Here is a 20,088-nt window from a genome sequence, read left to right on the forward strand (position 1 = left end):
GCTGGCGCGACTGTCAGCCTGCAACTTGCGCTACCACAGGATTGGCGCGAGTTGCTTTTGAGCAACATGCGCCAACTGGCGCGACTGTCAGAGAAATAACCGCGCCAATTAAGCTTGCCGGCTAGAAAAATAAATGATACGACCTTAGGTCGGGTTGACAGTGCTCAGATGGGTCAAACAGTAAAGAATAAACTCAAAACTGACTCAGGAAGCTCATTCACTCAAGCAAGCATAAGAAGATTAACATGCAAGACAAATTCTAAATAGCTTCTCCCCAGCGGAGTCGCCAAATTGTTGGTCAGGTAAATCCCCTCTGCGGACAGAGGCGATCCCACTAGCCTAAAACAGAACTAGCCACAATCAAACCACGTTGCTACGCAAGTTCCTAGTTATGCATCAAAGATGAATTAAGAAGACCAACCTGGATTCCAACGCTATGATTGAAGCAGAGTTGATATCCCCGCTCCCTCGCTCAAGCAGATCATAAATGAACACCTGCACATGCAAAGGAAGAGACAGATACCAACATAACATCTACCAAGGCACAACTATATTTCAGTCAGAAAGGAAATAAATCAACACATCACCATAATAGACAATGAGATTGGAACTATAATAGCAGTCGCTCATTAATTAATAATAAACAGGAAAAGTTACAACCATGGTTCTGACGTCGAACCTCTCCTGGCTGGGCGAGTAACTATATGTGTCTTGCAATGCATCTCCTCTCCGGCAGCATAACCTCTCTAGCATTCACTAGCATTCCTCCAAGAACTCAAGAACTCAACATCTAACACTCCATGACTAACGATTATCACTACTATCACCAGCTATCCAATGCATAATGACAAGCTTATATAGATGAAGAAGGGAGGAGGATACGATGAACCGGGACACCTTTTGTGGATTAACATTATCCCCCAAAAGCCATTAAAGATGGAGATAGGATAGAGCTCGACATAAGGCTGATTTTTTATCTTCAAAAAGCTCCATGTAATGAAGGAAACAACAGTCGGGCATGCGTTAAGGCAAAAAGCATGACTAAACTTGGTTGGCGCGACTGTTGCTCTAAGAAAGAGCGCCAATGGTCGCGCCCTCTTTTGAGGATCTCCATGATTGGCGCGGGTAAGATACTGTGGACTTGCGCCAATGGAAAAAGAGCACTTTTCAGGGATAATCTGCAGAAGGTGTCTTCAGGGAACATGGAGTACATACTCAGGGGAACATAATGCAAGTGTTTTTAGACTTTGTCACTTCTTATAACTCCCGGGATGAGTCCTCCAAGGTACGACAAGAGGAGTAACAGGGATGGTGACAAATTACTGTGTAACACCCATTATAAATGCATCTACTATACTTAAGCATAATTCTGTACTACATGAAAGCTACATTGAACAATATGCTCAGGATATGGACTAAAAAGATGTATATGAAACTTTGAGTCAAGGCAAAAGAGTAGAAGAATTGGATTATCATCTGAAGGACCGACTCTTATATCATTGTGGGAAACTCTGCATTCCACAAACTGAGAGAGTAAAGATAATTAGAGAAGCACACACTTCTCTGGTATCAGGTCACTTTGGGGTGAGTAAAAAAGTTGCACAGCTGCAAAGATTTTGTTATTGGCCAAAAATGAATGAGACAATTTCTAGATATGTAAGAGGGTGTACTATGTGTGCTAAAAGCAAGCCCAACAACAGAAAACTAGGCTTATACACTCCATTACCAGTACCTTCTCACCCTTGGGAAAGTGTTTCCATGGATTTTGTTGGAGGACTGCCTAAATCTAGGAAAGGTCATGATTATTTGTCTGTTTTTGTGGATAGGTTCAGCAAAATGTGTATTTTGATACCTTGTAATAAACAGATCACAGCTGAACAAACTGCAAAATTATTCTTTGAACATGTATGGGTTCATTTTGGACTACCCACTTCTATTGTATCTGATCGAGACACCCGATTTGTGGGGAAGTTTTGGTCAAGTCTATGGGAACTGATGGACACCAAACTAAAGAAAAGCACAACTTTTCATCCACAAACTGATGGCCAGACAGAAGTAGTTAACAGGACAGTGATCCAGTTACTTAGAGGATATTGCAGCAAACATCCTAAGCTTTGGGATGAACATTTGTGTTATGTGCAGCATGCTTACAACAGAGAAAAACATTCTTCTACACAGAGATCTCCTTTTGAGACCTGTTTTGGTTTCACATCAAGGACTCCTTTGGATTTTGTCTTTGGCAAAGATACCACAGTTGATGGACACAGTGATGTGGACAAGGCAACTAGGTTCATTGAACAGATCCAGGAGATCCACCAGGCAGTACAGGAACAGCTGGAAAAGAGCCAAGCCAAATACAAGGCTAGGCATGACAAGCATCAGATGGAGCATAGTTTTCAAGTTGGTGACCAGGTCTGGTTGTATATCAGCAAGGACAGGATGTAAGGTGAAGGTAAAAAGCTAAAGCCTATCAGGTATGGACCCTTTAGGATACTTGAGAAGATTGGTGAAAATGCTTTTCGCCTTGATCTACCAGCTTACATGCACATCTACTCAGTCGTAAATGCAGATTGCTTGAGATTGTTTGAACCTTCAATGATTGAGGATCCTGAAGAGCAAAGTCAATTGCCTTCTATTGATGACTTGCTACCTGAATATCTTAATGAATTGCAGGAAGACACAGTGCTGGACAGGAAGGTGAGGACAACATGCAGGGGAGATGTTGAGTACCTCAGAATTGGGCTCAAAGGTTCAAAGCCAAGCAGTGCAAAGTGGATTGAGATTGGATAAGTGAGATAGCAGTACCCTCACTTAGTCGATGCTTGAAAACCAACTTTTGGTGGTCCAAAAGCTTTTCAGTGGGAAGGTCGTGATCCGAATTGGATCCATGAAGAATAATCAAAAGAACCATGGTTGTACTAGGTCGGGACAAACTTCCAAGAATTGAGAGCAGCAATCAAAAACACCTCTAAAACAGTGGCAGTTAGCAGCCAGCGTGGAATGACGAGGACCTCGGTCAAAGCGCGCTGACCGAGGCCCATGGAGACTGCACGAGAGGCGAAACTAGCCCCTGGGGAGCCCGGATGGTGAAACGGAGGGAGTTTTTGATGCATGATTCCCTCAAGAAGGAGAGGCCTCGAGTGCTTGTCGCGTGGGAGCTGGGAAAACTGTGGGACAAAAGGCTAAAAGCTAAAAGGTGGGACCTGCTCCGAAACTGGCGATATTGATCGGGGGCATCCTTGGGCGGTAAGCAGTTTTGGTGAAAGCGGAGCGATTCCACTCAGCGCCCGACGTGTGGCAAGCGGAGGAGAGAGAAAATCACTGCTCATTGTGTGCTAACGGTCGAGCAAGTCAACCGCGTGAAATGAGTGGATGGCGTTGGATATGGGGGATCCAGATCTGACGGTTGACATCATGCCCGATGGCAAGATTGGATTTAATGAGGGAATAAGCCATGATTTAGAAGAATTTGAGGTCCGCTTTGATCGCCAAGGTGGCGAAAGACTCATTCCACGACATAACCGAAGAATTGAATCGACGAAGCAGGCTGGCGCAGTTTAAAGGAGGACAAGTGGCCGCTCCCTGTGAGCCTGATGATGACGCCGAGACAGGGAACTCCAAGCGCAGTTGCAGCAGGCGATCTGACGGAGGTGGAAGAGGAATCGAATAGCCATGAGCTCGAATGGCCTTAAAGCCATGACAGAGAACTGAAGACACATGGAGAGGAAGAATTGAAGACAAAATACAGAAAAGCGAAGAAGACAGTGAAGCAAAAAAAAAGAAGCAAAAAGAAGACAGAGGGCCGAGCTGACCAAAGGCAGCGTCGAGCACCAGAGAGCTTGAGAGATTCAAGCCATCCCTGAGAGGATCTGTCAGACCAGAGAGGTCAAAGAGCTGGTAGGAAAAGAGTCTGTGTACTCCAGTGGCTTGGGGAATCCAAGAACCACCCTGCCAAGCAAATCTGTTTCAGGAGACTCATATTGAGCTCCTGCATTGTAATTCTCTACTTAAGACACAATAAAATAAGGCCACCACTGAGAGCTGGACCGGAGATGTAGCCCTGGAGGATAGGGTGAACTCCTTATTAATTTCTTGTGTTCTTGTATTTGCTTACTGTATTTCTCTGTTGTTTTCCATTTCAAGTGTCTGTGTATTTGCAATCTGATCTATTCGTTGCCTGAATTACATAGACACACACCAGCATATGAGTCTGTAATACCTTCATTTAATAAATCTTTAACTGAGGTCACTCATCGGGTGATTATCAGATCAAGGAGCGGTGAACTCCTTCATCAAAACACTATGTTAAAGTGTCTCTTTGATGGTTTGTTGTTCTTTGAATGTCTATTGTTCAGTATTTGTTTTGAAGCTATTTTGCTCATGAATGTCATTTTAAAATTAAGGAAATTTACCTGTTTACATGCACAAACAACTAAGGAAAGTGGAAACCCCAATACAAGAAGCAATAAGCAAGCACATGTTTAGAAATATTTAATTGTTATTAACACAACAAAAAATAATCATACAAAAACAGATCAAGTTGGTATCATAGCAAGGTTGAATTGCTTGATTTCTTGAGTTTGTGTAATTAGGGTTTTAATGGTTGCAAAATTGTGATTCTTACAAGGATAAAGTTGCAGAAAGGAGAAGGGAAGCTATTGGTAACAACTCCTGAGGTAATTCCCAGAAGAAGGAGAGCCACAAGGCCACAATCTCCACCACCCAAAGTTCCAATTTCAGCTGCACTTGAAACTCCTCAAGTTTTGCCTTCAACTGAGATTGAAGAGGTACAAGCAGTACCAGTTTCTGAGCTTGAATCCACAACCATTATGTCTAGAGAAAGAGAGCTTGAAGGTCCTTCCTCAAAAGAGGAAGAATTCAAGAAATATTTCTTCACTTTAAATGAGATGGTTAAGATCCTCTATGAAGAAAGGAACACTAGAATGGTTGGAGAGAGTTCTAGACCTCGACATGGAGAAGGAAGCTCAGAGGTTAAAAAAGATGAGAAGAAGGATTCAAAAGGGAATGGTGGAAAGCCACCTCCATCTCCACCATCCTCATTATCTTCATCATCTCACACATCATCATCTTCCATTACCACCACTAAAACTACCCATACTCATTCAAAAACCCCAGAAGGAAAGACTCTGTTACTTAAATTGGACTTAAAATTCGAACTTCCCATGTACAATGGAGAGGTGAATGCAAAAAATTTGGACAACTGGATTTGACAGTTGGAGGTATAGTGCAGAATTTAGAACCTTCAAGAAGACGACATAAAAATCCAGTTGGCTTCATTGAGGCTTGAAGGAGTTGCATTAGTTTGGTGGGAAGAAAAGACTCAAGAGGAAATGTGAATCCATGGTAAGATATCCATTACTTAGGTTGAATTTGTTTTTGTAATTAAAAGAAAATTTTATCCTCTAGCCTATATGCAAAAATCCATTATGAGTTGGTGGAATTTTAGGCAGCTTAAAGACCAAACAATCCAAGATTATACACGGGAGTTTAGGAAAAGGGATTTGTTGTTAGGAGTGAATCTGAATTCCCAAGATGCACTGCTAAAATATATTGGGGGTTTACATTTACATTTGAAACATACTATCCTTATGTTCAATCCAAACAATTTGGATGAGGTATGTGTGCAAGCCACACACCTTGAATCTAGAGGAAAGAACATTCAGGAAGAAGGTAGTAAGAGGAAGCCATTCAAGGGCAAGGAGAAAGAGAAGGGTGGAAAATGGAAGGGAAAGAAGAATGCAAGTGTGAAGAAAGAAGGGAGAAAAATCACATGCAAAAAATGTTCGAAAGAGGGGCATGATGAATCCCACTGTTGGAGATTGCATCCCAAATTAACGCCTAAGAAACAAAACAATAAGGGAAAATAAAAGACGACCTATACCACACAACATGACCTCAGTTCACACTCTGGTGATGAGACCAAAATTTCAGCCATGGTTACAAAAGGAAAAGAAATTGTTGCAAGCACTAGTTCATCACATAGTCAAAACAACACTCCAAATGAAGAGTCAAGAATAGAGTTGTTTCATGTAAGAGTGATTTCAAATCATACAAAGATTGATGCATTATTTGATAGTGGGTCACAATCAAACTTGATTTTAGAAGACTTGGTAAAAAAACTAAACCTTGAAACTGTACCTCATCATAAGCCATATCCATTGGGTTGGATAGTTAACAATGCAAACTTACAGGTTACAAGGAAGTGTTTATTCAAGTTTGCCATTACTGAAAAGTTCATTGATGAAGTTGAGTTAGATGTAGTTCCACTTGACATCTCAAGAATCATTTTGGGTAGTCCTTATTTGTATGATAGGAAAGTAGTATTTTATCGCCATGAAAACAAATACATATTGCTCAAGAATGGGGTAGAGTACGTTGTGAGAGCCCATCAAAAAAAGCTGAACATTTCTTTGGTTAATGTTGGGCAGATGAAAAGACTAGTAAATGCAAGTAAAAAATTTGTGCTTCTCATGATCAAGAAAAATAATGATATTGATTATGAATATTTTGAAGGTTGTGATGATAAATTGAAATCTGATTTATTTGATGTGGTAAGCAAGCATGGCGAGATGTTTTAGGAACCAAAGGGGTTACCTCCCAAGAGGGGAATTCAACATGAGATTTAGTTGCAACAAGATGTTCCACTTCCAAACATAGGCATGTATCGCATGTCGATTATGGAGAGCATGGAAATCAAAAAGCAAATTCAAGAATTGCTGAACAAAGGTATCATACGCCCATCTACTTCGCCATGTGGTTCGCCCATTGTCTTGGTGCCAAAGAAGGATGGAACTTGGCGCATGTGTGTGGATTTTCGTGCATTGAACAAAATCACGGTAAAGAATCGTTATCCACTCCCAAGAATTGATGATTTTCTTGATCAGTTGAGGTATGCAAAGTATTTCACTAAGTTAGACTTACGAAGTGGTTATCATCAAGTTAGGATAGCTGAAGAAGACATTTGGAAAACTGCATTTAAAACTAAACAAGGATTGTTTGAGTGGCTTGTTATGCCTTTCAGTCTTACAAATGCTCCAGCTACTTTCATGAGGGTAATGAATGATGTATTGAGACCATTTCTAGATGAATTTTTCATTGTATACTTAGATGATATACTCATATTCCGCAAATCCGGAGATGAACATGTTATGCATGTAAACAAAGTACTTGATGTCTTGAGAAAAGAACAGTCGTTTTTAAAGATGTCGAAGTGTGAATTTGGCAAGACTTCTTTAGTGTATTTGGGGCACATTGTTGGAGGAGGTGAGCTGAAGATCGACCCCTCTAAGGTTGAGGTCATTATGAATTGGCCCAAGCCCAATATAGTTACAGAGGTAAGAAGCTTTTTAGGGACAACACAATATTGGAGAAAGTTTATTGCTAATTTTTCTTCCATTGAAGCTCCATTACATGCATTGACAAGTGTGAAGAAAGTCTTCCATTAGGGAGATGTACAACAAAAAACATTTGATGCTTTGAAGCAAAAGATAAGTTCAACACTAGTATTGGCTCTTTCGGATCTTAGACAACCATTCGAGATTCAAATGGATGCAAGTGATTATGCCATGGGAGAAATTCTATTACAGCATGGTAAGCCCATTTCATTTCATTTTGAAATATTTCATGGAGCTGTAACTAACTATCCCACCTATGTTATGCTCTTAACCTGCAAGACGATTACTAGAACACCAAATATGCGAAGAAATATACCCAGAACATAGAATAATGAGAAACAAGAGCAAGTATTTTATTATTCAGAAAGCAATGTTCACTTGCCTCTTCGAGGGGGCAACCTCCAATAGAGCAGAGCTCGATTACAAAATAAGACACGATGCCCCTCGTAGGGAGTCTCTATCCTTTATATATGACTCATACATGCAATACCATGGATCAATACCATGGTTCTTATTAATACCATCTATCTAATACCATGGCCCAATTGCAACTAACTGTGGTCCCGTCATTAATTGTGGGTTAACCTTATTGACTCCTTACTTAACTATAACTATGACTCGATCCTACTACATAAATAAGGGGGTTAGGGTGGGACCCTAACATGCCCTCCCCCTTAATAATAGCCTTGTCCTCAAGGCTGCAGCTGTGGAAACTGCTGAAGAATAGTGTCTGCTTCCCAGGTTGCATCTTCCGAAGAGGTTTCTTTCCACTTGATGAGGACTTCCTTGATCATGTGGCCACGCAGGTGCCGTTCTCGTGTGTCTAGGACCTGTTCAGGTTGGAGCCAGATTGACCCTTCTTCATCCAATTCAGGTAGACTGGTTTGAATTCTGCAATTGTTCCCAATCACTTTCTTGAGGCATGAGACATGGAAAACTGGATGGATTTTTGCAGTGGGTGGCAAAGCTAGCTTGTAGGCCACTTCTCCAATGCGTTGAAGTACTTGATATGGTCTGTAGAATTTTGGAGATAGTTTATGACAACCCTTGTCTTTGAGTGAAGTTTTCTTATATGGTTGCAGCCTCAAAAAATACCTGATCCCCTTCTTGAAATTGGTGCTCTGAGCGATGCTGATCTACCTGTTGCTTCATGCGATTTTGAGCTTGATGAAGATTCTCTCTAAGATGGGCGAGCATGGTTATGCGGTTTTGTAGGAGTTGATCCACTGATTGTACCTTTGAGAACCCTTTGATATAAGAAGTAGGGGAAGGAGGGATTTGACCATAAACTGCTTCATAGGGAGTCACTTTGGTGGTGGCATGATAGTTGGTGTTATACCACCATTCAGCTAGAGGCAACCATTGTACCCATAGATGTTGCTTTTTTGAAGTGAAACACCTAAGGTAGGTTTCCAGACATTTGTTGACGGCTTCAGTTTGACCATCCGTTTGTGGATGATAGGAAGTACTGAGTTTTAGTTGGGTGCCTTGTAGCCTGAAGAGTTCCTGCCAAAAATTACTGGTGAAGATCGGGTCACGATCAGACACAATAGAAGTGGGCATGCCATGCAATTTGAAGATCTAATCCATGAAAGATTGAGCGACCAAAGTCAGTGTAAACGGGTGGGGTAGGGCGCATAAATGAGCATACTTAGAAAGTCGGTCCACAACCACCATGATGACTGACTTGTTTCCTGACTTTGGAAGACCTGTAATGAAATCCATAGAAACCTCTATCCATATAGATGTCGGGATGGGCAACGGTTGTAATGTGCCTGGTGCTTTGACTGTCTCCCCTTTGTGGCGTTGACAGACATTGCATTCCGCTACAAAAGTAAGGATGTCCCTTTTCATGCCTGTCCAAAAAAATCATCTTCTAGTGCGAGCATATGTCTTCTGAAAGCCTGAATGTCCTGCAATGGGGGATGAGTGCAATTCTGCCAAAATGCAGCTTTTGAGGGTGGATGTTGGTGATATTAAGACTCTGTCCTTGTAGCGAATAATCTCATCCTGCCACGAGTAGCCCTTGGTGGAATTTGGATCCGCTTGCAATTGAGTAATGAGTTTGGAGAGCCAGGGATGTGAAAACCATTCCTTGCGAGTCTCTTCAATCCATTCTGGAATGGGAAGGGAAATTGCGAGCAAGTACTTTCCTCCTCAAATTGGCGAGATAATGCATCTGTGACACTATTTTTGCGCCCTTTCTTGTAAATGATCTCATAATCATATCCCAGCATTTTGGCGAGCCATTTATTTTGTTGTGGGGAGGATAGGCGTTGCTCCAACAAATATTTAAGACTGTGATGGTCTGTGCGGATTTGGAAACGGCACCCCAGTAAGTAAGGTTGCCAGGTATCTATTGCATGTAAGATGGCCATCATTTCCTTCTCACAGGTAGATTGTCCCAGATTCTTCCCACTTAGTTGTTGGCTTGTGAAGGCCAAGGGTCAACCTTCCTGCATTAAGACCGCCCCAATACCCGTACCCGAAGCATCACATTCAATGACAAAAGATTTGGTGAGATTAGGTAGTGCTAAGACTGGAGTGGAACACATGGCATTTTTGAGAGCTGTAAATGTCTGTTGTGCATCATCATTCCAGAAGAATGAATTTTTCTTGAGGAGTTGAGTGAGGGGCTTCGCAATGCGACCATAATTGCGGACAAATTTGCGATAATAGCCTGTGAGACCCAAAAATCCTCTGAGGCTCTTCAAGGTCTTGGGTTGAGGCCAATCCTGCATTGCCTGGATCTTTTTGGGGTCCACCTTGACACCTTCACGCCCCACAATGTGGCCCAAATACTCAAATTCTTCCATGCCAAAAGAACATTTGGACATCTTAACAAATAATTTATGCTTGCGGAGCAGTTACAAGAGCAGATCTACATGCTGAAGACGTGCGGCCCAAGTGCAACTATAGATGAGGATGTCATCAAAGAAGACAAGGACAAATTTCCTGAGATATGGTTTGAGAAGGTGGTTCATAATGCTCTGAAAAGTAGATGGGGCATTACAAAGACCGAATGGCATGACCAGTAACTCAAAATGGCCTTCATGAGTTTTGAAAGCAGTCTTTGGAATGTCGACTTCCTTCATGCGAATTTGGTGGTAGCCTGAGCGAAGATCCAACTTAGTGAATAATTGAGCCCCATTGAGTTCATCCAGCAAATCATCAACAACCGGGATGGGAAATTTATCTTTGACTGTCAACTTATTGAGGGCCCTAAAGTCTGGACACATCCGCCGTTCCCCATCTTTCTTGAGAACCATGTCCACCGGTGATGAATAAGGACTAATGCTGGGACGAATGACACCTGCGTCCAAAAGTTCCTTGATTATTTTTTCTATTTCATTCTTTTGGGTGAACGGATATCTGTATGGGCGCACATTTGGTGGTTGGGTCCCTGGAACCAAGGTGATGCTATGATCATGTTCCCCTCGCGAGGGTGGAAGCTCATGAGGCTTGTCAAAGACTGGCAGATAGTTACTTAAAATCTGTTGCATCTCAGGATGAATCGACAAAGAATTGGGTTCGACGGCCTGGATGGCATTAAATTGAGTTATAACTCCATGATGGCCCTTTTTTAGCAATTTTTCGATCCTATGTGAGCTGATGATAAAGGGAGCTCTAGTTTCTACCATGCACAGATCCGATGTACTTGAAATTTGGGACCGCCCGATTTTCTTTTTTCACTTACAATTGAATGGTACCACCTTTCTCAATTCGTCGTCCTGATTCTTATGGACTAGATCACCAATAAGTGCCCCGGTTTTTTTTTTTTTTTTGAAAACTCCTAACGGAGTTTTACTCCTTCCTTAGGAATACTGCAGTAGCCGAATCCTCAAAATGTCAATGCTGCCAAAAGTCCTGCGAAAATCACGCCCCGGTATAGGAACCCCACACAACTACTCAGATCTGGTGGATCTGAGAGATCTGAATGGCTGATCGGATAGCTCTAATCGGCGGACAGATTGTTGCTGCAGATCTGATGGATCTAATAGATCGGAAAGGCTGGTCTGCTAACTTGGAACTGCGGGACTGATGTCTGCTGCTGCTACAAACCCCCTTGCGAGATCTGATCTGGCAGAGATTATGCGTGATCCCAAGATAGAAAAGGGAACTATGGTCTCGAGGAGTGCCAGGTGCTACAGATCGCAATATACATAAGGGTCTGACAGTAGTACTCGGCCCAATGTTTCAGGGCTCTAACTAAGGAGGATCAACCGTACCCTTAGCTGTATAACCCGACTACCCTATCGTACAAGCGAGTAATCTCTCTGAGTGCTGTTCTCGGTGTACTGTAGCAGCAAGACGGCCGACAGTTTATCTATGGCGAGGTTTCAAAGGAGCTAGGGGGCTTCCGATATACCCAGAGGGTACTTGGAAGACATTCTGTGCACAGTTCTGTCTAATGCGCTACTACTCGAAGGGGTACCCACAGGGGTTACAAGGGAGTCCAACAAGCATGACCACCTCTTATATTTCCTGCGTGCTTGCCTCCCCAAATCCGCAGGTTTATGCGCTCAACGACAGATCCCGTGGTTTAAAGACGCCAAAACACGTCTCTAGCCAAAAAAAAAAAATTGCTAAGAAATGGAGATCCCACCTGCCCTGGAAAGTGCTCTGATACCACTTGTTATGCTCTTAACCTGCAAGACGATTACCAGAACACCAAATATGTGAAGAAATATACCCAGAACATAGAATAATGAGAAACAAGAGCAAGTATTTTATTATTCGGAAAGCAATGTTCACTTGCCTCTTCGAGGGGGCAACCTCCAATAGAGCAGAGCTCGATTACAAAATAAGACATGATGCCCCTCGCAGGGAGTCTCTATCCTTTATATATGACTCATACATGCAATACCATGGTTCTTATTAATACCATCTATATAATACCATGGCCCATTTGCAACTAACTGTGGTCCCGTCATTAATTGCGGGTTAAACACTTACAATTATTAATATGGGCTTTATTGACTCCTTACTTAACTATAACTATGACTCGATCCTACTACATAAATAAGGGGGTTAGGGTGGGACCCTAACAACCTATGCCAAAGAACTTTGTGCATTGGTACAAAGTATTAAGAAATGGAAGCATTATTTGATGGGTAAGGAGACCATCATCCATACCGACCATCAACCATTGCAGTATTTACATTCACAGTCAAAGTTGCAGCAGTCATGACATTTCAGATGGATGGGTTTTCTAGAACAATTTCATTTGGTTATCAGGTATAAAAAGGGAATCTACAATAAGGTAGCTGATATGATTTCAAGACCTATTGTAAATTCATCTATTATACTCAAGCATAATTATGTTTTGCATGAAAGTTACATAGAACAATATGCAAATGATAGTGAGTTTCAAGAAATATATGCAAGCTTGAGTCAAGGAAACCAAATTGAAGAGTTGGATTACCATGTACATAATAGTTTGTTATATCACTTGGGAAAGTTGTGTATTCCATAAGGAGAAAGAAACAATATCATAAGGGAGGCACACACTTCATTGATTGCTGGACACTTTGGTGTAGGAAAAACAATAACGAATCTTCAAAGGTATTGTTATTGGCCACGCATGTTGGATAATGTTTCTCGTTTCACAAGAGGATGTTCTTTATGTGCTACAAGTAAGCCCAGCAATAGGAAACTTGGTTTATACACTCCACTTCCAGTACCTTCACGTCCATGGGAGAGTATTTCAATGGATTTTGTAAGAGGTCTTCCATTTTCAAGGGAAGTTCATGATTACTTGTATGTAGTTGTAGACAGGTTCAGCAAGATGTGCATACTAACACCATGTAAAAATCAAATTACAACTGAACAAACAAATCATCTTTTCTTCCAAAACATTTGGGTTCATTTTGGCCTTCCTACTTCTATTGTAAGTGATCTAGATTCTTGATTTGTTGGGAAATTTTGGTCAAATTTGTGGGACATGATGGACACAAAGTTGAAGAAGAGTACAACCTTTCATCCACAAACAGATGGACAAACCGAGGTGGTCAACAGAACATTATTCATCTTCTTATAGGATATTGCAGCAAACATCCCAAGTTGTAGGATGAACGGTTACATTACATACATCATGCTACAACAAGGCAAAGCATTCTTCCACAAACACATCACCATTTGAGGCATGTTATGGGTACTTGCCAATATCGTTATTGTACTTCATCTTTGAGAAAGATGTTGCCATTGATGGTCATAGTGACATCGATAAGGCAAGGAAGTTCATGGAGCAAATTCAGTTGATACATCATACAACGCAGGAACAACTTGAGAAAAGTCAAAGCAGCTACAAAGCAAGGCATGACAAACACCGGGTTGATCACAAATTTCAACTTGGCGATGAAGTTTGGTTATAGATTAGCAAAGAGAGGCTTCAAGGGGAAGGTAAAAAGCTTAAACTAATCCGTTATGGTCCTTTTAAAATTCTGGAAAAGATTGGTAACAATGCTTTTAAACTTGATTTGCCTCCTTATATGCAAATATACTCTGTTGTTAATGTTGAGAATTTGAGATTGTTTGAGCCTCCTTTGATTGATGATCAAGGAGATCATTTTCTACTGCCACCAATAGGTGATTTCTCACCAAAATATCTAGATGAGCTCCAACAATATCTCATACTTGACAGAAGAATCAAGACTTCGAAGAGAGGGGATGTTTAATACCTTAGAGTGGGACTCAAGGGACAAAAGCCTTCTCAAGACAAATGGTTGTAGATTAAAAAGGTGAGGGAGTTGTACCATCACCTACTGAACAATTGATAATATCTTTTAGGGTCAAAAAGGCTTCTAGTGGGGAGGAATGATCAAGTGTTCAATATTTAGCTCAAAAATCAAAGTTCGTAGAATGGCCTGAAACCTTGATGACCACGTCCATCTCGGAAAAACGATCCTAACGCAACTTGTTTCATCGAAAACCGAGTTCGTATGAGAAAGTTATTGTGTTGTTATTGCTTTGCTAAACAAGTGAAATTTGCAAAAAAAATGCCCAATCACTGCACAGTCAGTAGTTCGTACTACTGATGTGGCAAGTAACTAGGCATGGTCAAACGTGGTCAATGACGAATCATATATGGACAATTGGCATCGTTTCATTGGGTTTCAGGTGGTGTGTTGGCACATTTCTATTGGTTCGTTTTGGGCCAATGAAAGAATACCACGTGGCAAGCCCGAAGGCTGCCATGTGGCACCTCCCAAAGGCCTTGACAGTCTCGATAGTGGAACAAAATTTTATGGTGGAGGTTGGGGTCAAACCCGTGACCTCCGACATACCATCCGTAAGTCCTAACCACCTCCGCTATACCATGGTTCTTACACCATAAGCTTTCCACATATATTTAAAGTTTATTAATGTTGGGGTTGGTGGTTAGGAGGGCCAGCCCTCCGCATGTGATCGCAACGTTGCAAACTCTGGCAGTTATGGTTATGTTACCCGGTGGCTCCAACCCACCAACACTGCAACGGTCCCATGTGAACGCATTTGTTATAAACCGCAAACAGCTACATAACCCGGTGGACAGTTCACCACACCGCAATGGTTCCACATGTGATCGCAACAAAACACAACACGGTTACAGTTTGTGTTAACTCTGGCGGATTGTTTAACAAAACCGTTAACGTGTAGCTAACATGTGAACACAAAGTAGGTAACACCAAACAGTTAGGCGGTGGGCTCCAAAATTGCGTGGGTTAATTAACCACGACATGTGACCCGCATAAAACTTTGGTGGTTGTGGTCAACACTAACTCCGCGGTTATCGCTAATTGCGGATTAGTGGGCCACTAATCTAGGCTTACATTGAATTAAGCGCAGTTTAACGATAGTTAAGCAAGAGTTTAAAATGACGGATGTTTTGGCAGAGCCCCCAATTTCGGGCCTAACTCCACATTTAGCATGCTAACTGGAGTCATTCCAGATTTAGCGGAACTTTTCTAGGAAAAAACTGACTGAGTCATGGAGAAGGAAATTTTTGACCAAATTGAGCTCAGAAAGAGGTGTTCTTAGCTAATTCAGACATTCTGAACAAATTGGTGCAGGTATCAGGAGACATAAAGCTTTGTAAAACAAAATTTTTTCATATTGAGCTAATACAGAGGCCCAAGCCATGGAAGTTAGACTAAGGAGATGTAGCCCAGGAGGGGTGAAACCCTTCATTAAAACATTGTGTTAAAGTGTCTCTTTGATGGTTTGATGTTCTTTGAATGTCTGTTGTTTAGTATTTATTTTGAAGCTATTTTGCTCATGAATGTCATTTTAAACTTAAGGAAATTTACCTGTTTACATGCACAAATAACTAAGGAAACCCCAGTACAAGAAGCAATAAGCAAGCACATGTTTAGAAATCTGTAATTGTTATTAGTGCAACAAAAACTAATCATACAAAAACATATCACTGTAGTTGGCCTTCTTATGGGATTTCAATTAGTAACCCCCTCCTCCCATATTTACCGAAGTTACAGGCCTACCAAGGTAAACACGTGACAAAGAGTTACTATGATATGATTCAACCTCCTAGATCACCTTAATGAAGTTGAATCGACAAAACGAACACCTTAATGATTTTCCTATCAGGTGCTACAGGACCCCCAAGGGCTAAACCACCCTTCTAGGTACCCAAACCCTGAGTTAAACCTCTTTTTTTGGTTCCCTGATCTCCCAGACACTGCATAACATTGCTTGATTTCGACTAAAACCCTCCAGTCACACGCATGATGCCTACAAGGGAGTAACTGCTATCATTTTCACCTAGTTTTGTGGGTGCGACCGTGGGATTTAAGCTACTTTTTCATGCTAGGATTCAGACCTCTACCTAGAACTTAATGAAACTTTCCAAAACCATGAATGACACAAGAACAAAGCCTTCATACAAATATTAGACAATAAATTGACCTAACAAGGCCTATCCACGACAGTGATTCTGTCAAACATATCATAAACATGAAATCTATAGGTCATAACAACATATTTGAACATATGGATCTCATACTTATCTGAGAATCGTTAAAGAGGATTGATGTCTCCTCACAGTAGCTACATTGTTATATATTAGGTCTTGCATTCAATAATCAATCACATATTCATCAAACATGTCAAGAGACATAAACAATATACATCATATAACCAACATATAAACTAACAATAACCAACATATAAACTAGGGCAATTCAACCATAATGTCACCATCATAATCAATACATATGCTCATATATCACAATAGAAAATACCTCTAATTGATATATGGAAATTCCAATACCTACCACCCGACCATAGACTAGGCTAAACCAAATATTTCTTTCAGCCAGTCACCCCAGTGCCATATTCCAAGCATGAATGTGGGATCTCATGGAACCATTCAAACAAAATCGAACCAATGCTTCTAGAGGCCAAGCCACCTCAACCCTCAACCAGTGATTCCACCTTAAGTTCGGACATCACTAACCATCACCGGATTGGTCTCTACCCAAGTTGTACATGGCTCTAGAGCGTTTGTTCCAACTAGGGCTTCCAAGACTAGTAACTCAATCCACAGTTGTTGCCGAGATTCCAAAGCGTTTGTCCAACCAGGGCTTCCAAGACTAGTAACGCAACCCACCAAGGGATTTTAGAGTGTTTGTCCAACTAAGGCTTCCAAGACTAGTAACTTAACCCAAGTTGTTATATGGCTTCTAGAGCATTTTCCTAGCCAAGGCTTCCAGGAACTAGTAACTCAACCCACAACCATAAGGAACATGAGAACCAACCATAAAATAAAAGGAAAGACACCCACAATATCATGGCTATCCAAGAAATGACAAGGCTAGGCAAATACACTGTCAATCTAGGCAATCCTCCATGCCAATGACAAATCATAACCAATAAACTACATGCATGCCAAAACTAGTAGGGAAATTATACATACAACTCGGTACCTGCAAGCAAAACCCATTGTAGATGCTAAACCTGATGTCCTCCTATGCTTTCCTGCTCTTCCTTTGCCTTCTTGCTCCAAATCCTAAGTATGCCACACTCCTCCAAGAGTGTTCCAAGAAAACTCTAAGTGTCCAATGGTATGAGAGAGAGAGAGTAGAAAATGAGAGCTCCAAAACTGAACTGACAAAAAGCTAACATCGAAAAAAGCCATGAATTGATCCTCATAATCCTTTTTAGCATTAAGGGTTCTATTTTCTTCAATATTTCCTTCATTTTCCTCCTCACATGTAACCTATGACTTTTCACCTTCCTTTTCTCCTAATTTCCATTATTTTCATAAATAAATGCCAAATAATGCCTCTTTCCTTCCAAATCCTTTTCCATTGCCTTTGCCAATTTCCTTAGCCATAATAAACTGAATTGAACACCCACTTAGGATGTTTTTCCCACCATTTAGCTTGGAATATGTGTCTGATGACCTTGGTCTTATATTTTTTTACATGAATTTTTAACCAGGGTTGTTAAGTGATCCAATTCTTTTGGATTGGTGGCGGGTCCTCTCTACCAGTATTGTGATATTTGATTACAAGGAGATTAATGAGCTCTGACAATCGTTTGGTTGTACACAACAACGTGGACTCTGAGTTTTTCTCTTTTTCTCGAAAACTCTTTTAGGATACGACTTTGGTCTATGGATTTTTATGATGATGGTTGTTGAGACATCACTATGTAGTAGAACCCCACACTTCTAGTGGTTCTATGCTAGATTCATACATGCAATTGGGATCTAAGTCTCTTTTCTTGGCAGCGAAACCTCTCTTTTCATATCAAAGCCCACATTTGTCATTATAATCCAGATCTAGTGGAGAGACAAGTAGAGAGGATACTACAGTGCCCAAATCTAGATCCTAAGGAGTTGTCCTAGGTCTTTGTCAAAACCATTAATGGGAAATCGATCCTACTAGGGGTTCGGGGAACAAATCTAGTGAAATATCTGAAGCAAATTGTTCAAAATATCTCAGGTATACCAACATCTTTACAAAGTCTGATTTCTACAAGAAAGGTGTTGCAAGATGCATTTCAACTAGAAGATTATGGAATTCAAAGGAACTCTACCATTATCCTAAACTTAAGGTTGCAAGGTGGAGCCCAGGAGTGAGCATTCCACCTAGATCATTGTCTGCAGGTAGGGGTCTGAGTTCGTTTAAGGACGCATTGAGAGGGAAAGCTGCCACACCAGACAAACAATCTCCAAATATGACAATTCCAGGTCCATACCTAGTAGAGAAGATGGAGAAACCCTATAGATCTAACAATAAAATTGTTAGAAGTGAGTGGTATTTTCATTGTTTTACAAGCCAAAGCTATCATATGTTGATTTAATGGTTTCTAGCCTAAATCTGAATATCTACATCAATGGATCTTCCTCAATTGGACTAAAAATTGTGATATTTACTTGTGCACGAAGGGATTTTTTGTGGTCCAATTTGACAATCAGAAAGACTTGGAATATGTCATAAATGAAGGGCCATGGTTTTGGGGAATGAAAAGTCTCTTTGTAACTCCATGGTTTCCCAGAGTCGATGCCAATACAATAGTGGTTACGAAAATGTCGGTATGGGTAAGGTTACATAATCTCCCTCTTCTTTTTTGGCACCACCAAGTCCTAGAAGGCATTGGAAATTCTTTGGGGAGATTTCTAAAGATAGATCGAGAAAGAATGGACAAAGGTATCTTTACTTTTGCACGCATATGTGTGGAGATGGACTTAAGTAAAGGATTTCCAGATTATGTCCATCCGACTCACCAAGATTTCAAGTGGAAACAATGGTTAGATTTTGAAAAAACATGCTTTTAGGTGCCGAATTTGCCATCAGATAGGGCGCTTGCAGAATACGTGCCCATGAGCGAAGAAAAGGAAAAATAAAAAGGCCACAAAAGCCAAAAGGATGGCAATTTCCAGATCTGCACTCTTTTGATGATGAAGAAATAAATGGACGAGAGCCAAAAACATCCAAAGGCACAGGATCAACAAGGTTACCAAATGGAGGAGGGAGAAGAGAAGTACAAGGATCCAGTCAAACATACAGAGAAAACCAATGACTTAGCAGTGATCCAAACTCCTGGATATCAACATGAGGAAAAAAGAAATAGCTAAGGAACAGGTGGAATAAAATGAACACACATTTTTGAGAGTTTGGAATCAGACAAAGAAGTGACAACAATAACAAAAGGTGAAGAGATGACAATTGCTATGGCTACTCCATCTTCTGGGGTATTGCACAAAGTTGAAAAGAAAAAGGTAAAAAAGAGAAAACCAGTTTATCTAGGTAAATGTTATTTTTGGTAGCTTGGCTACGATGAGTGCTTGAAGCACATACAAATTGTCTTTAGGGACAACATATGAATTCACTTGTGCATTTGCTTATGTAACTTTTTTTATTATTATTAATAGAAAGTTGTGATTTGTTCCTCGAAAAAAACGAAGTAAAAAAGTTAACTCTTTAGGTTCTTGGACCAAATTGGCAATATCTCAAGCATATGACCTCCATTTCATTTTCATAAAGTGTTGGATGAGGATGACACATAAGGATATCCAAATAAAGGATTATTACAAAAAAAATACTTCTTTTTTTAGTATCATTTAAAATGGAGAAACCATCCCCATTGACCTTGTGTGAGGAAGCATTGCAAAATTGAAATTGACTTTGAATTATTAAGGACTTGCTAGGACTTCATGATCAATAAG

Source organism: Pinus tabuliformis, chromosome 7 (assembly GCF_031772625.1).
Source record: "Pinus tabuliformis cultivar Carrire ecotype Pingquan chromosome 7, CPIR1, whole genome shotgun sequence".
Classification (NCBI taxonomy): Eukaryota; Viridiplantae; Streptophyta; class Pinopsida; order Pinales; family Pinaceae; genus Pinus; species Pinus tabuliformis.